Here is a 22,753-nt window from a genome sequence, read left to right as displayed (position 1 = left end):
GAAAAACTACAAGATTATATGGTATTTGGTCTTAAGGCAAGTGCATTAGCTGACAATAATCGAGTTTATCGATAAAAATTTAAAATTTTTATTACAAAATTGTCAATTTTTAAAATTTATTATTTACTATACTAGACGTAAGAGGCGTTTTGCCTTAAGGCCTGCCTTAAACAACTTTCAACATGTGTAAGCAACATTTAAAATTGTGTTGAATTTTTTTTACAGTTTATTGTTAAAATGATGATGTTTTCGCCTAGCAAACATATAATATCTGTAATTGTATTAATTAAATTTAATTTAAAACATTTCAATTCGTAATCTGAAATTGATACTTTATGAAAGATGTTACGTCAACGGTGATCAGTACAAAACACAGTGTGTCTTATTAGGGTAGCTTATAATTCTAAATTTTAATGTGTTTTACTACTTCTTTCGCTATAAAATTTTACGATTTTTGTTTAGATTATCTTTACCAACAACTAATCAACACGATTCTCAACTACAATCTTTTAGTTCATTTTTTGCGTTAATATTCATGAAAAATGTTGCATCTTTTAGATTTAATTTTAAAGAAACAGCTTGACCGATCGTCTCGCCAATTAATCACTACGAGTTCATTGAGTTTCATCAAATGGTTTTTAAAATTGGTGCAGCTGTTTTTGAGAAAATGTCAACGAAATTTCGAATTCTGACTCAAACATGCACACGTACGTACTTTAGACGACTCAGAATGACTAGAAATTTAGAGAAAACATAAAATTAGCTAATCGGATTTTCTGTCGAAAACAAACTTCTTCCTCAAGAAGTTAAAAACTTTAACATAATGATTAAGGTTTATTAAAGATTATATTTTTGTATATTTTTCATTTACTGCGAGTGTCATCTATAGACGACATCCGCTTGACGTTTATAAGAGTCGTGTGTGTCGACTTTTGCATCAATATTTATTACTTTGTAACATCCCTTTGAATTAAAATTAAGACATTTGATCTGTTTGCCCCCCTGACTGTCCTTTTTACCAAGCTATAGGGTAAAAGGTACAATTAGAAAACTAGTGGTGCATGGCATCGTGCCTTAAGGCATATTGCTGGAACTTCTTGTACCAAAAATCATTTTTTTTAAAAAAGATTAAAATTTTTGACAAAATTATACTTTGAAAAATTAGATATTTGAGAAATTTTAAATTTTTGACAAAAATTGATTTTTTTTGGAAAAAGCGCCGCGTCGCCGTCTAACCATTTTTTTGCGATTACTATAACTTACTCTACGGGAAGTTAAAAAAATCAGGTAAGAAGTCGTAGATCTCTACATTTATATAGCAACAATGTTAAATACATAAAACTATCTGTAAACTCCCGAACTAATTTTATCACAGAAAATGAATATTTAGTGAAAAGAAGTGTACAGACACAGAGTGACTCTAGTAAAATTTTATTCCAATCCGTCGCCTGTTATTTTACACTTTCATAGTGTCATTCGGATCTATTAGGTTGCGAATGCGTATGTTACACGTCGTGCCGTATAATACGTTTATGTTAAAGTCTCATGTCTGCATACGAATCAGTGTTGTATTCAAGCAGATTGCTCAGAAAAGGGTTGTTTCAATTCATTCCACTAGAAATTGTACAAACACGCGCAAACACTTGGCACGTATATAGTAAGTTGAATCGCGTATTGCTTATAGTGTTCCTTTTTCAATGACGTGATCTGAAGTATAATCCAACATAGTTGGCCATAAATGTCAATTTATTGGAGCAAATTGTATAAATCTATCACTTACCGGTGACAAACGAGTTTAAACTGTTTTGGGCGATATTGAACTGGATAATGGACGATTATGCTTTGTAATTTTTTATAGTTTTATTTGATGCTGTATAAAATATATCATACATTACTTCTTATCATACATAAAAATTCATAATTTTTAAAACTTTTTGGTTAAACCATTGGTGCTATAAAATTATTTTTGATGAAATTGGTGTTCAAAATTACAGAAAGGGATCTAGAGGTCTACCTTACATTTTTTAAGTTTTTTCCACGCTAATTCCATACGAAACTTTGAATTGAGCTCTATCTAAAAGTTAATATTAATAGCTAAAACTTTGAGATTTTTGTCATCAATTTGAAACCATTTGAGCCCCTGGGAGCAAGAAAATTCGAAAGTATCCATATTAAGGACCACTCTAACCTATATATATATATATATATATATATATATATATATATATAACAAATGTTTTCTGAGTGCATAAATAGATATTAATTTGGAAATATGAACAAACAACACTCTTTTTTGCACTAATTTAGTAAACAATAATTTTCACAAACGTTTTGAGACTAGGTTTGTCTCATCATCAGTGCGTTATAATTTAAAATTTAAAATATGGAAACCTAAATTAGCATTTTGTGTTATCCGTTACAAGTCGTTCAAAATACTGTCTTCTGCCCCACCAACGATCGTTTGTGTGATGTGTATATACGAGGTCTGTTCAAAAAGTACCCGGAATTTTCGTTTTTTCAAAAAAATATTTATTTATTCGTCTACATTAATGTGGTCCCCTTCAAAGTAGTCCCCCCCAGATATAATACACTTATGCCAGCGTTTTTTTCAATTTTCGAAGCACCCTTGATATTCACTTTTTGATATGTCCTTGAGCACTCTCAGCGATTTTCTTCAATCGAGGAAAACCGCCGTCCTTTCATGGGTCTCTTCAACTTTGGGAATAGGAAAAAGTCACACGGAGCCATATCTGGTGAATTTTTGCACTTTGCAACACTTTATTTCATTTTTTACGCAAAATTTAATACAAATTCTTTGACTTTTCAATTCTTCCATTGTAAAAATCGCCGAGCTCAGAAAAACACGTCGAACCTTAGCGACTACCACAGACAAAGTAAACAGTGAATATAGCTGAAAATTTCATCATACTTTAGGGGCATGTATACCAACACAATAAAAAAAATTTTGACAATCAGACACTCCAGACCCGCGAAATTTAATTATTAGTAATTCCGGGTACTTTTTGAACAAACCACGTATATGTATATATATATATGTATATATATATATATATATATATATATATATTTATATATATATGTGTGTGTGTATGTATGTATATGTGTATTTTTATATGTATGTGTATGTTTTGGGTCTATAGGTATTTGTATATGTGATGTTTTGTACTATGGATATGCATTTGCATATATGAATATGTATATATATGTACATATGTAAAATAAATTTTATAAACGAACCGTCTCATTTCATAGAATATTTTTTCTCCTAACGACATCTATTTTTCAACTGGACTCTAATCTTTCCTTTCCTATCTGATATTGCGTGACCAACCACTTGAAATCGAATAGAGAATTCGGACACCGACGATTGTTGGTGGGGCAGAAGACAGTATTTTGAACAACTCTAGCCTATTATTAATTAAAAATGTTAATTTATGTTGGTGACAGAAAGCAGGTCGAGTAAAAGACTAATGACTTCTTTTCATCATATATTTATCTTACGATAAATATATAAATGACATATATTTACCAGATGTCTACTCAGTTCAGTTGTAGGTAAATTATATACCTAACAAAAAATTTCATCAAGTTTACTTCAAATTGGTTTGTCGTACATTGTCTAAAATTATTGTCATCGCAAAAGGGCACGGGTTCGTAGAGCAACACGTTCAGTCGGGCTGGGCTAATCTGCTTTCAATTAAAAATAAATCCGAGCGCGCGCCGCCGTCACGTCTCCTTGAACCTGGAATGAGATTAGCTGCGAAGGAAACACATTTTTGTTTGGCTCGACTGGTTACGCAATATTTTTGTTCGAAACGACATCTGCGAAGACATTCTTGTTAGAGAACTGCATAGTACTTTGACACATTGCAAGAGAAAATACGACTCTAAGGCTATTGTCACACTAGACAATGCCTTTTACTTCGCTATTTTTATTTAGTAGACCGACCGATTTTATTCGACTTCTGTCTTTTTAACTTCCAGAAGGAGAAGTTTGTTTTCATAAAAAAATCCGATTCGCTAATTTTATGTTTTCTAGACGTTTCAAGTGATTCTGAATCGAATGGGACCGATTTCAAAAATTTAAAAGCCAATCGATGTATCTCGATAAGGACTAGCGTTTCTCAGTATTGTGCGACGATCGGCCGAGCCGTTTCATTGTAAACCGCAGAAAAGTGAAAAAAAATTCGTCCACGTTTTAGCCTGCAATTTTGAATTGATTTTGAAAATTCAAAAACCGCTTGAAAGATATTGGTTGGGAATCGTGCTGATTAGTTTTTGGTAAAGATCGGCCGGGCCGTTTTTTGTAACGGTAGATACCATAGTCTTTTAGATCATACTAAAATATTACGGCTCTACGACAAGTCGTTTAATTTTAAAAATTCTTCAAAAGTTACAAAAATTAATATTATTAATTATTATTAATATCGTTTTTGTGGCATTTGTCAAAATTAGAACTTTCATCGACGTTTGCTGAAAAACACCTTAACCGATGTCAGAAATTTAAAAGCCATTTGATGTATCTCAATGAGGACTATCGTTTGTCAGTTTTGTGTGGCGATCTGCGAAGCCGCTTCTTTGTAATTTGGAAAAAAGTGTTAAGCTTTTTATCCACATTTAAGCTCACACTACCGAATCGATTTTAAAAAATCAAAAACTCGTTTTTTTGTAATTAACTGTTGAAAAAAAAGCCGATTTTTATGGAACTTTTTTTGGCGATATATATCATGGTCTTATAGAACTTACTGAAATATTACGGCCAAGTAGTTTAATTTTAAATATTCATCAACGTTTGAGAAAATGAGTAGTTTTTTTGACGTTTGTTAAAATTAAATTTAGACGATAAACATGCATAGAGTACTTGGTGCTAATGAACATACTAAATCATTAAAGTCCTAATGGAAACTCGGAATACTTTTAATCACTCATAAAACAATTATTTTTTTATTGATTAAGTCGATTATTTAAACATATCGGGAAGTTCATGTAACTTGACTCAAGGCAAAATATCAATACATTAGAAACGAATAAAGCATTTTAACACACAATGTTATGTTCGAAATAAAGTAAGTCAGTTAGACAAAACTCAATTTTCAAACTAAATTCGTTGCCAAGTCGCTAATTTTGAATTCCCGAAAGACACTCAACAGAGAAAATTTAATTGTTAACGAAATTCGTTGTCAAGATGCCAGTAGCGCATTTCTAATACACCAGGCTGTTAAAAGAACAAATTAAATAGCTGACAATTCTCATGTGTGTCTTCAGCCTTACCACCATGCGTGCTCGGGATATCCTTGTTTGTCACATGCATAATGCTGGGTTGACTAGAATAATCCTTGAGACATTCAGAACAAGATCGGCGTGCGCCCTACAATAGGCCAAGCATTATTTCCGACTCAATACAGATTTTATACTTCTTGTCCTACACGACAGATGTTCAGCGACTAATCCATTGGATTAATCTTTGAGGTCAGAATTGAAATCTAGAATATAATTCTTCTTTTTTTAATGTCTGTAACGTATATTTTCTAAATTGAATCATCTAAACGCTTTTTCATTTCTGTTGAGTACTTTTTTCTACCATTCAGCAGTAAATTGCAAACATATTTTCAGATAACTGCGAGGAGTAAATATGTTTGTGAATTACTGCTGAATGCTACAAAAACAAACGCGTTGCACAAATTCGTTAGGTCGAAGATTTTGTCGTTTTTAAATTTTTCTCTGTTTTTTGCAGTATGACTCCCAATTTTGACTTCAGACTCTTGTTCAGCAGTAAAAAATACATTAGAAAACATATGTTGCTTCAAATTATTATAATCAGTTTAAATGGTTTTCCCTCGCAAGTTAAAGCTTGCGCGTACTACAAGAATTTAAATTAATTGTACAAACATGTTTTTATTTTTGTACTCGAATTTTTTTAATAATAACATTTTCAAGTATTTTACCACTTTACAATCCTGATTAAATGCGCCAACTTTTGATAGAACTTGCTAGAACATTTCAGTACATTTTTTTGAAGTAGATTTTTTCAAAGTCGTCCCATTTTAAAACATTTAGATTCATAGTCCAACAGAAAGTCTTAATTTTTGTAAAGTTGGAGAAATTGTGTTTTTTTCTTTGGTTCCAGAATTATTTCAGTGGATAATATTCACTGTTCCAAAGTTTAAATGAACAAAATTAATAAAATAACAATAACCGAGAAATGGTCATAATTTCACCAAAGTTTTAGGTTGCATTTAAAAGCTCATAATTTCCAAACAACGTATTTTTTTCTAATTTTTTTTGGTATCTGACTTTAACTGATCAATATTATCACTCGGTTTTGGCTTGACGTCAAAATCTGGGACACCTTCAGTATATAAAAGAAATGGTTTATAAAGTGAAAAATAATAAATCTAAGATATAAGCCTGCATCGTTACTTGCTAATCACAAAAAGGAAAACATTAAAGCATATGATGGATTTTTATTTATTAATACACTAAACCACTAACCACTTTTTTGTCAGACGATAAGTATGATTAGGTCAGCCTGTTTTTTGCTACTTACTATGTCCAATTTAGCTCATTTTTGCAGGAATTAACGAATTTATCAAAATTAAAGTATGTCAAATTTGTTTATCTGACCTCTTTTTTAATAATATATTTCAATATTGTCGAATTATTTTTAGTCTAATTGGACTAAAATCCTTTGTAAAGATCATTTTTGTCTGTTTTATGTACATTATTTCGATTGTACGGCCGATTCAATGCAAACTATTATCAAACATCATTTGTCAATTGGATCGTTCGAAACTACAAATCGATCACTTGCATAGCGGCGGTGCGTGAAATAAACAATGAGAAATGTTATAAAACGACATCGGCCGATTGATATGTTAATTCTCTGTCAAAATTATTATTGTAACAAATGATAAAATTATGCACACGCTTCCAGTGAATTGCGATCGATTATTTTGAATGGTACTAGTTGATTTTCAGAGTTCCGTAACTATAGAGTTTGATCGTGGAAATAATGAAGCCGATATTGCCTGAAGGCTAATAAGGACAATATTTTGAAATTTTGTTATTATGACATATTAATCGGTGATGTAAAATTAATGATTGTGGCAGTTTCGTGTTTGCAATGTTCTGTTGTCATTTCATTTTATCAAAAATGTGCTTGTTCCGGTAAACTAATTGAGCCCATATTGCTTGAAGCGTAATAATATATAATATTATCAAATATTGCTATGATAATATTAACCAATAATTGTTCAGTTTAAATTTTTAACTTGCCGAAGGAGAAGTTTGTTTTCATCAAAAAATCCTATTCGCATATTTTTTGTTTCCTCGACCATTCTGAACCGAATGGGATCAAATTTGGAAAAAGTATGTGTGTGTTTGAACATGTTTTTTTATCCTAAATCGACGTTTTCTTGAAAACGGCTGGACCGATTTTAAAAATTTGAATGCCATTCGATGTATCTCCATGAGGACTATCGCTTGTCAGTTTTCAGCGCGACGATCTGCCGAGCCGTTTTTTGGTATATAGCAAAAAGTGAAAAAAATTTCACTTTTTCAGATTGGCCGGGCTGTTTTCTTGTAATAAAGTGTTAAAATTTGTTTTTTGGCAATTTTTATTATTATTTTTTTCGGTAGATACCATAGTCTTCTAGATCATACTAAAATATTACGGCCCTACGACAACTCGTTTAGCTTTAAAAATTCGTCAAAGTGTGCATCGTTTTTTTGGCATTTGTCAAAATTATATCTTTCATCGACGTTTGCTCAAAAACGCTTGAACCGATTTCAGAAATTTAAAAATCATTCGATGTATCTCGATGATGATTGTTAAACTTTTCGTTCATATTTGAGCTTATACTACCGAATCGATTTTAAAAAAACAAAAACTGTTCGAAAGATATTAATTGGGAATGATACTGATTAGTTTTAGGTGAAAATCTACCGAGCCGTTTTCTTGTAATTAACTGTTAAAAAAAATATAAGCCGATTTTTATGGAGCTTTTTGGCGATATATATCATGGTCTTATAGAACTTACTGAAGTATTAATGCCTTTCGACAAGTAATTTAATTTTGAACATTCATCAAAGTCGAGAAAATTAGTAGTTTTTTGACGTTTGTTAAAATTAAATTTAGACGATTTACTTGGTATAACGATAGAGTAATTAATCTTAATAAACATACTAAACCATTGAAGTCCTCCGGAAATTGGTTCAATTAGAAAAATTGTTAATTTTTTAAAATTTGCTTTCAGAAAATACTCCCCGAGTTAACGTGTTTGTTCGTTTTTAATTATGTGTAATAAATCCACTCGGAATACTTTTAGCCACTCATAAATTAATGTATTTTTTGTTGATTAAGTCGATTATTTACACATACCGGGAAGTTCATGTAACTTGCCTCAAGGCAAAATACCAATACCAACTAGTTAATGCCTCATTTACTTATGATATATAGCTCAATATTTGCGTCCTAGCTAAAATTTTAGAAGCAATTACGATTTTAGCTATTCGTGTCGGATATTGCAATATTAAATGATTGAAAATGCAAGAGAATTTAATATCGGTTTTGCCCCATATCTTGAGAAGATGTCCACAATTTTCCAGAGGTTTGCACCCGACATATGTCTATCATTTGCGTTAATCGAGCTTCCGCTTTGCAAACGCATGTTCGCAAATTTCCATAGATCTATGTACGCATATCATCATTGCAAATTCGCAAACCGCCTGGGATAGGGCGGTCCGGCCGTCTGTGTATGATATATGGAGCTTTGTATTTAATTATACTCGAGCTTGGTTGCGCGATGTTAGCTTCAAATTGAAATCGATATATTGCTTTAGCATAAACCAAGGCAGTGGCTAAATCAATTTCGATGCTTGCAGAAACCGTTCGGTGACAGATTTTGACAGGTGGCTGAAGCATCTTTTGAGATTTCCGGCTTTGCAAAAAACAACAACATGAACGAGTTTAGTTTTTTAGAGAGTTTTTCATAGGTTCTGGTTACTTAAACTAGTGAACGACTCCATAATCGGAGATGTTTTAATTTATCTTCAATGCAGAATTCTTGTTAAATAACAAGACATTAGACGTTTAAACAACATATTTTCTAACTTTACAGTAAATTTTTAATTATTATTACCACAACATATTAATAATTGAAGTGATCGTCAGTTTCACCCTGCCAACGTCAAAATATTTAGAGCTCATTTTTTATAAATTTTTTGAATCGGCTAATTTCTATACGAATCTATTTAATAAACTTTAATAGTTAACAAACTTTAATAGCTAATAAACTGTCTATAATAGTAATAAATAATAGCTGAACAGGGCAGGTTCATGGTGTGAGAGCATCACAAATCAATTATTCTTTCTCACTCATTTGTTTATTATTTCCATTGCCATTTTATTATCATTATTCACTTTTTATAAACTTTTATGCATTTAATTTTTCTGATTCTGCTACCATATTTCCTGGTCCTGTGCTTTCAGTTCCCTGTATTTTTTTTCTCGCGTAAGACGTCAACCATTTTTAAACTGTCCATAACAATCTGTATTCCTAACTGTCTATGATAGAATTTTAATTAAAATTATCTTTGGACTGTTTCTATTTTCTTAATTTTCAAGATTATTAACTTCCCGTAGGGTAAGTTATAGTAATCGCAAAAAAATCGAAAATGAAAATTTTTATATATCTTTACGTTTCAGAGGTTTCTGAACATTTTGGCATACCTTAGAAAAAATGGATGTATGTGTGTGTGTGTGTGTGTGTGTGTGTGTGTGTATGTATGTATGTATGTGTGTGTATGTATGTGCGGATACAAATTTTCGTCGACGATTTCGGGAACACGGGTCAACCGATTTGAATAATTCAAAAAACATTCGATTCATATTGATAAGGAGACGTGCTGATTAGTTTTTGGCGAAGGCAGGTCTAGCCGTTCCGAAGATACGGGGCAAAAAGTGCCGAAAACGGTAACTCAGTTTTTAAGAGAACGGAGCGTCCGATTTTAATAATTCAAAAAACATTTTACTTGTATTGACAAGATAAAGAACTGATCAAATTTTCATAAAGGCAGGTCTAGCGGTTTCGGATATCTAACAAAAAAAGTAAAAAAAAATGCCATTTGGCGGTCAAAAATGATCATTAGACATATGCACATCAAATTTTCAGATATTTTATAGAGATTTTAACAATAAGTATAAATTTTGTTTATTTTCCTATGGGTTCCGTATCAATGTTTACCCGTTAGACAGCGACGCCGCGCTTACGCGCTTTATATTTTGTCTCTATGCAGTTAAAGCAGTACGATTGCTTTGAAAAACAAGTTCAGATCTTCCAAAATATGTCAAAATAAAGAAAACATTTTTTTCAAAAAAAAAAAATTAAAAAAAAAATTTTTTTTTTAAAAAAAATTTAAAAAAAAATTTTTTTTTTTCAAAAAAAAGTTATTTTTTGTCCAATTTATAGTTTTTCAAAAATCTTATTTTTTCGAAGTAAATTTTTTTCAAAAATGTTAATCGTTTTTAAAAGAAATAATAAATTTTGGTACGGGAAGTTCCAGCAATTTGCCTTAAGGCACGATGCCCTAATTGCCTTAAGACAGAATTCCACTTACAGCTAGTTCAAAATTTGTTTTTGACTCTCTTTAATTTGAGATTTATAACAAACATCAACACTACTCCTTAACTACCTCAGTTTTTGACTAGAGTCTTCTATTTGGCTGTTATTGAACATGACTTCTATTGAAAAAATATAATCTGTGACAAATTCTAGAAAAAACAAAGAAAGAACATCACCTAGTTTTATTCCTTAAAGCTTAAAATTATAAAAAGAATATTTTCGTAAAAAATCATCAATAAACACCAGTTTAAATTTGGAATATTTATATTTATATTATAGGTAATAAAAATTAACAATAATTCAAATGAATATTTATAATAATATCACAGAATAATCAAAAAATGATAATATAAACATTTGAAATTGATTAAAGTTATCAAATGCTTCTGACGAATTATTCTATTATAAAATCTGTGATTTTAATACGTGATTTCTGCAAAAAAAGAGACGTCAATGAAACGTCAATCCCGTCGTTCTGAAAAAAATATTTTCTTGAAATTGCGATATTTCATGGTTAATTTGTCTGTAGTAGATTCTTTTTATTTAGGATTTGAGTGTATATTTATGAGCAAAAATAAATCATTACTTGAATGAGAATTTTAAATATGAGAGAAGATATCAGTTATTTTTTAAATAATTTGCTTGAGAGTATTAGAATACTCATGTGGTCATTTGTGGCATGAAAATTTGCTTGATTAATTTTATAACTAATTTTAATATCTTTAAAAATTAGTTATGAAGTCATAGTTAGATGGATCTTAGATCGTATTGTGTGCCTTGCAAGACTCTGTTTTAAATTTTATTCATTGCATATAGTTTAATAGTTTGCATTAAAATAATTTCTTAATTATTTGATATGAATCACTTTCTGTGAACTTAAAACCTGGCGTCTCCACCGTTTACATTGGAGCAACAGCATTTATTTAACAATATTCATTTAAAATATGCACATTTTGATTTATATATTTTTCACTTCAAATGCTATGTAGGTTGAAAAAATATTGATCATAAAATATGTGAAATTTAATAATGAGTTACTAAATATAAAATAATGGCCCGTAAAATATACAATTTCCCTGTGATAGCATTTACATAATCGAATTAATATCAGCTTTTGCGTGATAAATTTTTAGAACCGTTTTTAAATATTCATACCAAGAAGTAACATTTTCTTTGATTCTAAATTTGCTAATTGCTGTCATGACTAATTAATGGCGCGTCTTGGTCGGTCTTGTCAGTATTTAATTAAGCAGATGAAGTATCTGACCGAGTTTGTTTCATCTTTAGAATATTCTTCCGTCTTGAATTGTACGTATTTACAAAATTAGCGCGATAATTATTGTTTTGTATTTGAAATGAATTATAATTGGAATATTTTTTTCGGCGTACTGAAGAAGAAAACGTATCATTATTTCCAGAAGACTGTAAAGTGCGTGTGTTTATTTTTACGTTTTTTTATAAATCGAATAATATGGCAAAGAACATTAATGATTCTAATGAATGAAATACTTCCCGAGTTGACTGAATCTTCGAAAAAAATATTATAATGGTATTGTTGCATTCTTATGCAAGAAATACACACATATAATATATTTATATATATATATATATATATATATATATATATATATACTAGACTACTACTGCTACTATTTACAATATTTCTTATAAATTTATAATTATAATTATTTTTCTATTTCTTTTTCAGAAATTACAAATATATGGTCTACATCACTAGCCACTCATCGACGTGATTATTTACTAGATAAAGGTAATTTTTTAATTTATATCAAAATGTATTTTAAATTTACTAAACAAATATTGTTCGTAATGCAATTATTGATATTAGTAATATCAGATAGTGTAGTTTTTAACTACATTTTTAGAAGAAGGAATGGGTTAAATGAAATGTGCTACATAAATTAATTTATACAATTACTGATATTATAAATATGTTTGAAAGACTTTATTTGTCATGTCATGTCATGCGTCATGCGGATGTCGTCCATGGATAACATTCGTAGCGATATGGTTAAATTGATTATTGCGTGTGATTGAAAAGTTAATGCAACTTGTCTTGAAGCAAAATGCCACTTACATCTAGGTTATTGTAAATTTACGATTACAATAACTTACCCTACTTCCCGTAGGGTAAGTTATTGTAATCGTCCCAAAATCGAAATTCAATTTTTTTGCATTTCTTTACGTTTTGAAGGTTTCTGAACATTTTGGCATATCTCAGAAAAAATGGATTTGTGTGTATGTATGTATGTATGGGTGCATTTTTTCGTCCAGGTTTTCCGGCGCACGGATCAACCGATTTGAATGGCTTAAAAGCATTCGATTTCTATTGATAGGGCAATTTGCTAGTTAGTTTTTGGCAAAAGCAGGTTTAGTCGTTTCGGAGATACGTAGCAAAGAGTGCAGAAAATAGAAATCGAGTTTTTGATGGAACAGAGCATCCGATTTGAATGGTCCAAAAAACATCAAATTCGTAATGACGTGAAGAAGTGTTGATTAGTTTTTGGTGAAGGTAGCTGTAGCCGTTTCGGAGATACTGATGTGCAAAAAATGGCAGAGAACTCAGCATCCGATCTGAATGAAAAACTTTCTGCTTGTAAGACGATTGCTTTTAGGAGAATGATTTTTTTAAATTTTATTTATTTTTTTTATTTTTTTGAATATCGAAAATAGTTCGGGTTTTAATTTTCATTCTAGCTTTCAAAGTTCTAAAGTTCATTTATATACTTTCAATGAATAATTTAATAAACTTTGCAATTCAGTTTATATAATTCTTATAAATATTAGACAATGTCCTTTATTTTAAATTCGATTGATTAAGTTTCATTTATTTACTTCTCTGCAAACATATATAAGTTACAGTATTTATAATAATCTATTTTAAATCATTTAATATGCCTCGAATTGTTCATTACGATACGAGAAGTTCCAGCAATTTGACTTGAGGCACGATGCCATACACCACTAGTTATTATTATCATTACAAGTATTTATTAACAATTATTACAAGTCATAACTTGTAACAGAAGATATTATAATCCGATTTCGATGAATATCATTTTCTCCTGTCTACTATTATAGTATTTTTGGCGCGTTTGTTTTTTCCACAAATCTAAATCAATAACAAACACACTTGAGCCGCCTCGATGCCGTTATTTGAGTAATTTAAACAAATGTGTTTTCTTTTGTTTGTTCCGTCGACGTCGCGGCAGCCAGGCAGTTCATCATGTCGTTTTTCACGCGACGACGTTCCTTTCCATTGGTTTTCTGTCGTTAATCGAGAAAGTTCTGAATGAAAGTGGAAAAAGAACAGAAACAGCCATCCATTCTCCTTTGCCGTGCAATTATATTCCCTGTTTTCAGACAAACAGAATTTAAAACACCGACCGTCTATACTCTATGCCGAAGCCCCGAAACCATTCCAAAATGACGTACTAAATTCTAAACTTTGATGATAATTGCTAATTATACTAATTAGGATTTTTGATACAGATACTTATTTTAATGAACAGTTTGTTCATATCTTTTCAGTTTTATGATGGCACAAAGCTTAAAATGGTTCTGAAAACTTTAAATTGCTCGATATGTTTAAGTAGTCGAATTAATTAATTGAGATTTAGCAGCTAAGCTTTTAGAATTGTGACGATAAAATTTTGGACAGGTTAATTTTAATACAAAGTTTTGGCTCTCACTAAAATTTTGATGAATAGTTTGTTCATATCTTTTCAGTTTTGGGAGGATGCAAAGCTTACAATAGTGCTTAAAACTTCAAATAGTCCTAAATGTGTAAATAATCGACTTAATCAATACTAATTAAAATTTAGCAAAATAGTGAAGATAAAATTTTCAAAATTTATTACGAAAAAAAAAGTTTTTGCTTTCACTAAAATTATAATGAACAGTTTGTACATATTTTTTCAGTGCAAAGGGTGCAAAGCTTAAAATGGTCCTCAAAACTTCGATTGTGTGAATGATTGATTTAATCAATAAAAACTTGGATTAAGCAACTTTTAGAATTGTGATGAAACTTTCAATAGTTTACTTCAAAAATAAATTTTTCGCTTTCACTAAAAACTAATCAATACATTACCCAAGTGTTGTCTTTAAAACATGCTTAATTCATTAAATTCATCAAACTTAATTTATTTAAAACATTTTATTCTACTTCGTGTTCCAAAAATACATTTTATGTGTGTAGACGTCAACGGTGATCAATACGAAACACAAAGATTAATGTACACGTTGTTTGTTATAAGATCGTGGCTCATTATTGTAAATTGTAATAAATTTTTGTAATTAAACTACTTTTCGTATTTTACAATAGATAAGTTCAATAGTTATTTGAACTCTGCTGATGAATATTATATTTCAGAAGAAATATTAGATCAAGGTTATATACAGTGTTATCTCCCATGAAATTTTTCTTTGGATCAAATAATGTAGCTATTTTTTGTAAAATCTCTTTTCCCAATGTAATGAGCCTTGTGTCCAGCCCTACCCATACTTTTTACACCTCTGGTGTCAAACGATTTAGAAAACTTGAAAATTGGCAAATTTGATTTTTTTGTGAAGCCACAAACCATGTCTTCGGGAAGTTAAAAATATCAACTAATTGTAAGAAGTAAAATTTAATTACCAAGATTATGTAAGAGTGACCTAGTTTAAATTTTTGGTGATATTGTTGGGGATATCATTTAATTAAATTACTTTAGGAAATACTACATTGAGACAAAACTAAAGTTGTCTACTTGCATTGTCATATTACAAATATATTTATTTATGCATAGTCTACCATTCTATAGTTTATCGGTATTTTCAGAATAATCTTTTTTTTCTATACCACCCTCATAACAGAATTTACCATCACTTTTTCCTTTTCTGCCGCTGAATTTTTCACTATGCAACACTTGACGTGAATGGTTGAAAAATATGTAGTTTATTTTCACCACTTTTTGATTGCATCATGTGCTCATGATCGATATACAAGGTGTAATTTTTTTTTTACTTTACTTTTTGAAGTATTTTTTGAGTTTATAGTTCTCAATAATGGAAAATTACTTTGATCATATTTTTAGGCATGAAAGTCGTAAATCGTATTTATTACATAAAATGAACAGAATTTAAAATCACATATCTACTTATTATTATGTAGGTATATTACGTGGGTATTAATATATGCATATCAATATACATAGTATCAATACAGCAAAATTTTGCCTCTTAATTATTTTCCTAAAGTTTAAAAAACGAGTTTGAATGCAATACCATCCATTTGTGTTGTACTTTTAAATAATACCAAGCAATTTATTTTAGTTATAAATCAAAAGTTTATGTGCATAAACCATCATATTTAGTATGTGGAATGTGACACCATCAAACCATTATTAGTAAATAATATATTTTTTTGAAACTCTACCTTCGAGTTCAACAAGAGTTTTAAAAATTCCTATTTCCTCGTATACTTTGCAAATACAATTTTGACTGGCATCTAACCACTCCATTTTATTATTATCCTGGCACATTTCAATGTAATTGAACTTAGTGAATTATTTCAGTTTTAATGTTACGTTTCTTGCAATAAACCCACTTCTAAACTTTTACTTCGGTTAACTTTTGACATTTAATTCGACTTACAAGCTTGTTTAGGTTCCATTATTTTCGTATAGCCAAATTTTCTGATGGCAACGTCTGGGAAGTTTTAATATGTCAAAAGAAATAGTAGACAATAATTAACATGGTAATTGGCAGTGTTATACAATTATGGGAAATTTGATTTTAACCCATTGCAGCTCAAGATACACACACACACACACACATATATATATATATATATATATATATATATATATATACCAGAGCAACAACTTTATCAAAGTTAATGAATAAGTTACCTAAAAATTTACTCATACTCATGAATTATTGGGAAGTTTTTTTAGGAAGTTAATTTAATTTATTCGCCCAACTTTTCCACAACCCACAAATATGCTTTAAAGCTGCTCTTCAAAAATGTATTTTTGCCTGCTTCTATTTTTAATCATAGAAATATTTGTCATTTTTTTATTTTTTAGAAAGAAATTTGTGGAAGTGTTTGAAGTTTCTGTTTTATCCAGAAAATTTGTTTTTTTTTTACTTCTAATTTTATTTAAGCAACAACATCTATCTATTTATATCTTAATAAATATTATCTTCCCAAAATTATCAGCTTCACATCCATGGAACTACATTTCGGAAATGTATGTTTTGGTTGTACAGTAGTTGGAAGGTATTTATGATTCTAATCGGCTTATGAAAACATATTTAGTCACACACGAGTAGTAAATTTGTATATTCTAATGAATTATGTACCTACATGCCTACAGAGCAAGTTTATATATTTATTGCGACTTATTTTATACATGTGGCCACCAACATTCTAGAATTCTAGATAGAATTAATGTCGTAGGAGATAGCAACTTAGTAAAAATGAAAAATTATGTAAAGTTGTGGTGAAATTAATTTATGTTTAGAAAAAAAAAGATTTCAACTTCCAATTTTTAATAATAACTATTTTTGTTAATTTATAAAATGATACTTAAATTAAAAAAATAATTAATATAAGGAACAACATGCCCTTTGCACTGCTTCTTGAAAAGGTACAAAATAGCATGGAATTGGAAAAATAGTTATAAAATATGTAGTTGAACAAAAATATGTAGAATAACTCTCACAAATATTAATGAGATTGAAACAAAAAATATAAAATAATATAATAAACAATAAAATTAAAATACATTTTTAATATAAAATTATTAACAAAACTAGTGAATTTCAAATAATATAAATTAACTAGTAAGGAACAAAAAAAATAAAGAATAATTTTTGATTTTTTAAAGAAAACAAGGGAATAAAATGTATAAATAAAATAAATTAACTTAAAAAATTCAAATAAACCGTATAAACAAATTTAAAAAAATATACATGATTATACAATAATAGTTCTTTAGCACCGTTACTTGGAATTTTTTATTTTGGTATTTAGAAAAGGGCTATTCTCAAGTGGAAGCAAAATTTTGATAAATTATTTGAGCATTAAAATTGATGTCATTACAACATGATATTGAGTTGTCCGGATCGCTGGATCAATCCAAATGCTTTGTTGTCTTAGTCATAATGGTTGTTAAATCACGAATTTGTAAGATAAAAATTATTACAACCAAAAATTTCGATACAACAATAGTTTTTAATCCATAATCGTCAGAATTACTTATTTTCGTCAGAAAATCCGATTTTCTAACTTTGTGTTTTCTCAGTATTTTAAGTAATTATTAATTATTTGGCCGCCAAATTTGAAAGTATGTGTGTGTAGTGTGTATTTGAACTGTATTATCAAAAATTACTGCACCGAATTTAAATATTTAAAATTGATGGAATTCTATAATCCAATATTTTGTCAACGTTTTTGCAAAAAATCCCGATTTTGAAATTTTAAACATTCTTTGAAAGATTTCAGTTGAGAATCGTGCTGATTTCGGTGAAGATCAGCCGGGCTGTTTCTTGGTGATTAATTATTCAGTTTTTTGTGCCGATTATCTTGGATGTTCACCGTCAAATTAGATACATTTTAGAACACTAATTAGAGTAAAATATGTTAAATAAATTAAAACAATTGCAGGTATTGTTTGTTTGCATATGGCATATTAATTGGATGTTGAGATGATTACTTTTTCAAAATATAAAAAAATCAAATTTTTCTAAAAAGTCAAATTTTTTCAATAATTTCAAAATGTCCTAAAAATCTAATTTTTTCAAAGTTTTGCAAAGTTTGTTTTAATAATTTAGTTTTCGGTACGGGAAGTTCCAGCAATTTGCCTGAATGCACGATGCCATGCACCACTAGTTGATTATTTTTTTTTTTCCTCGAATATTTAATTCCGGTGCGGGAAGTTTCGGCAATTTGCCTTAAGGCACGATGCCATGCACGACTAGTTGTATCTTATTGCCACGTCGAGTCAAACCACGAAATAGCTTCGGCAGCGTTTCAATAATATAGTTTGAAGCAAGGAGGTGCTCCTTGTAATATCGTGAAACGCGTAGAATATTTCTTGTCGTTTAAACAGGAAATTGAAGCGCCGGCTAAGTTTCGCGTCGGCCTCGGGTTTCAGAATTACTAATTGATATGTTATAATGAAACTCTCGCATAGAGAAGGCTATTATACAAAACGCCCCCGTGCTTACTATGAAGTTTCTACGGCCATAAAACTTTTAATACGGCTTCGAACAAAAGACGAAGGCGTCATGTTCGCATATTAAAGTAACATGGAAAAAAACTCGACAAAATTTTTCTCATTGTTGAAAAGAGTTGTTAATGAAATTGCTTCCGTTTGGTAATGTTTCGTGTTGAAACTTACAAACGTAACAACGCATTAGAGACACTTGGGATATTACGCAAAGAAAACAAGTTAAAGGTAATAGATATATAACGAGCGAACTTTATTGTACTGTCACGGTTCTAGAAGGAAATCAATTTTTACTATGACTTCACATAATCGAAATATTTTTATTCGTCGCCAAGAACGTCCAACCTTTGTTGACCTATTAGATATACCCATCAACAAGTTTTGAATGGAACGATGCTGAAAAATTGGTTTATTCGACTTGCAATTGTAATAAAATAAATAATAATGAAATTCATATGAATGAATTCATATGCACATTTGAACATTTTTTTTCAATTTTCTCGCTGCATAGGTGATTTGGAGTCAAAATATTAAAGCGCGTAAGCGTCGCGTAGTCGTATAACGTGTAACATTGGTACGGAACCCATACAAATGTACACAAAATGTGTACTTATTATCAAAATCTTTTTAAAATATCTGATAGTACAATGTCTAATGTTCATTTTTGACCTGCCTTGCCTTTACAAAAATTTACCAGCTGTTCGTTTTCTCAATACAAGAAAAATGTTTTTTGAATTATTTAAATCGGACACTCCGTTATCACAAAAACTTAAATACCAATTTTGTCACTTTTTGCCCTGTATCGCCGAAACGGCTGAACTTGCCTTTGCCAAAAACTAATCAGCACGTCTCTCCGTCAATACGAATCGAATGTTTTATAAATTATTCAAATCGGATGATTTGTGTTCACGAAATCGTGGACGAAAAATTGTATCCAAACATACATATAGGTATGCCAAAATGTTTAGAAACCTCTGAAACGTAAAAACATGCAAAAATTCTCATCCTCGATTTTTTTGGCGACGAAATACTAGATCAAGGTTATATACAGTATTATCTTTGTAAAAAAATGCATTCATGAAATTTATATTTTGCATTGGTTGAATAATGTAGTTATTATTTCGTAAAATCCCTCCAAATTTAAAATTAAGACATTCGTTCTGTTTGCCTTTTCGTTTTACCCAAACTATGGGGTGTTATGAAGATGATATGAGGTATTATATTATGGCTTCTCCAAATCATGAGGATTCAATATAAGAAATTAGTTGTCATGGAATATTTTATTCCTGGTACTAAATGTAAAATATTTTACTTATGTCTAGTTGTTTTGTAGATCTAACATGCTTTATCACATTGTCCAAATTATTGCGTACTCTATTTTCCATTATGTTATTTTCTAAAAATAAGGATGCAATCACGCGAAGAAAAATATAAACTAATGAAAATCATAATTAATTAGATGTCTAGTTTTAAAAAAGTGTTCTCGTTGCATCAAACAAGTCCCCATTATTTTATTCCAGTCAACATAGGTGCGTGTTTTTCAACACGTACATGTTGTCATCGAATATTTTCGACGATTTCTTTATCGGCCTTCTGAGGAATGATGTATGCACTCATACGTATGTACAAATTTGGTATACATGGAGTGATTTGTAGTTTTAGCTGTTGAATCCGGAACACCCTCGTCTCACGACTGCCAGAGTCGGTGGAGAAGTCAAATAGTAGGCGGGGATGGTCTTCTTATTCCCTTCGTACTCTGAAAGATTCATAAATCATTGGAAATAGGGGTGCAGGGTATTTGTCGATGCTTAGGCTTCGTTCGTATAGGAGGATGTCTGCGATTTTTTGGCCGCCTGCTGCGCTTTTCATTTGCACAATCGAATGGGTAAAAGTATTTTGAAAATTAAATCCAGTATACTGTTGGAATTTCACAATGCAATTAGGTGCCACATCATTTTGTTGGGTTCGAAGCTTTAATCAATTTTTAGTAGTAAAATTTTTATTGTGAATGTTACGATTTTACCACCTTTTCTTGACTATTTCATGATAATTTGTATTATGATAGAGTTCGTAGTCTTAACTAACATCCTGAAGTATACGCCACAACAAGTGGTTGAATTATGAAATTCTGTAAATCGCGCCTTTGGGCAAATTGCTGAAACAATTTTGAAAAAAATATTATTTTAAGAATTTTGATTCTTTTTAAACATTTTTGTGTTTTTGTGAAAATTGAACAAAAAATATAAACTTTTGATATAACAAAAATCGGATTTTTTTGAGAATTTGAATTTTGAGAGTAAACTTTGAGAACTTTAGTGAAAATTTTGAAAAAAAAAGATTTTTTTGAAAGATTCAATTTTTTTTTGAAAAATTTGAAAGGTTAGTTGGTCCATACTGTCGAAAGTGTCAAGGAAATTCGTTTTAAATATTAGTGTCCTTTAAACTCTATGTAACTCTTGGTATGAAATCCATAGAATTGGAAACAAAATTTGTACTTATTATTATAATCTCTATGAAATATTTGATAATTTGATGCATAATGTCTAATGATCATTTTTGACCTCCAAATGGCATTTTCTTTAACTATTCCTTCTGGATCTCCGAAATCACTGAACCTGCTCTCGAAATCGTCAATGAAAATTTGTATCCGCACATGGACACACACACACTCATATATACATACATCGATTTTGTCTAAAGTTTGTCTAAATGTTCAGGAGGTTTTGATTTTTGATTTTAAAACAATTTTGATTTTTTTGCTATTACTACAACTTACCATATAAAAAGTTAAAAAGTTAATGCCTCAATTTGTAAAGTTGCTAAATTTCAATTCGGTTCGATCAGTAGTAATATCCGTTTTTACTTTGAAATATAAACGCTCTAAGGAAGAATAAAAACTGGTGGCAAAAAATTGCTAATAGTAGTTCTGATTGCTATTCAAACAATGATAACAAGTATAATATTGAAAAAACTGCCAGATCGCTTTTTGACTTGTTTTTGTTTATTTCGTCAATCTATTGTATCGTAAAAAGCTCTTTGTACTATAGGTGGGAGCTTCGTTAAATCTTTAGTGCTAAAACAATCCCTTGTTATTAGTATCTTATGCAATTTCAGTTAATTTAATTTCGTCTTCCATTATATTTCATAATTTTCTAGTTCGAAGTTTTCATAATCGGATACTCAATTTGTGATTTTATGAACGAACACACATAATAAAAGCATCCTTGTCAGCAACGATTTCTTAGCTCCGCTGATATTCGATATCACGGAAAATCGATACCGGTTATCCGATTTCAAGATCGAAGTTTCGTTAACTTTTTTATCCTTAGTTAGACGTGACTCGGCGCGTTCCGTGTTCGATTGCCGCATAGGTATAAGGCATCTATCTAGGGGTGTATGTGCGAGGGTTTTAGGGCAGGAAAATCCCTAAAAATATACCTACACCACAATTTCACCAGTCACATAGTAGACGTGATCTGACAATACATAGGGAAAAATGCTTTCGGGAATCGTTTTTCATAATTTTCTCTATCGGCACTGTATAGATAGATTTTTATAGGTTTTATCGTTTTACGGAAAAAGCCTTGGTGTTTTTTTATGTTGATAATTTGATAAATTCTTTTAAATGACAAGGATGATGCTTTTTATGGGTGTTATATGCCTTTATGGATTTACAAGGAACTGAACTCAGTTCTTGATTTGTAATAGCGCTATTATTCGTTTACATATTAATATATTTGCTATAGATTAGGAAGGGGTACAAAAGTCTAATTTGTTATTGAGCAATTATATTGTGAAAACCAAACCAATTTTATTGTAACAAATAACGCATATAAAACAGAGAACTGAATGACTATGTTCAGTAAAACTCCA

The 22,753-nt window shown here is 30.1% G+C and overlaps 1 protein-coding gene across 3 annotated transcripts in view; it reads left to right on the top strand.

Annotated features, from left to right (window-relative positions):
* LOC113377989 (leucine-rich repeat-containing protein 24-like) overlaps positions 1–22,753 on the top strand; it is a 573,615-nt gene that overhangs the window by 423,659 nt on the left and 127,203 nt on the right. The window contains exon 5 of one of the 3 annotated variants that reach the window (XM_026618474.1): positions 12,352–12,414. The exons of the other annotated variants lie outside the window; for them this stretch is intronic. The gene's annotated coding sequence lies outside the window, so the exon portion shown is untranslated. The remainder of the gene's footprint in view (positions 1–12,351; positions 12,415–22,753) is intronic. 3 annotated transcript variants of the gene reach the window in all.

This window comes from Ctenocephalides felis, unplaced genomic scaffold (genome assembly GCF_003426905.1).
Source record: "Ctenocephalides felis isolate EL2017-DRISC unplaced genomic scaffold, ASM342690v1 CF-g0.4_SCAFFOLD_01886, whole genome shotgun sequence".
Classification (NCBI taxonomy): Eukaryota; Metazoa; Arthropoda; class Insecta; order Siphonaptera; family Pulicidae; genus Ctenocephalides; species Ctenocephalides felis.
Note: the sequence above shows the minus strand (reverse complement) of the source record. Positions and strands in the feature narration are given on the sequence as shown.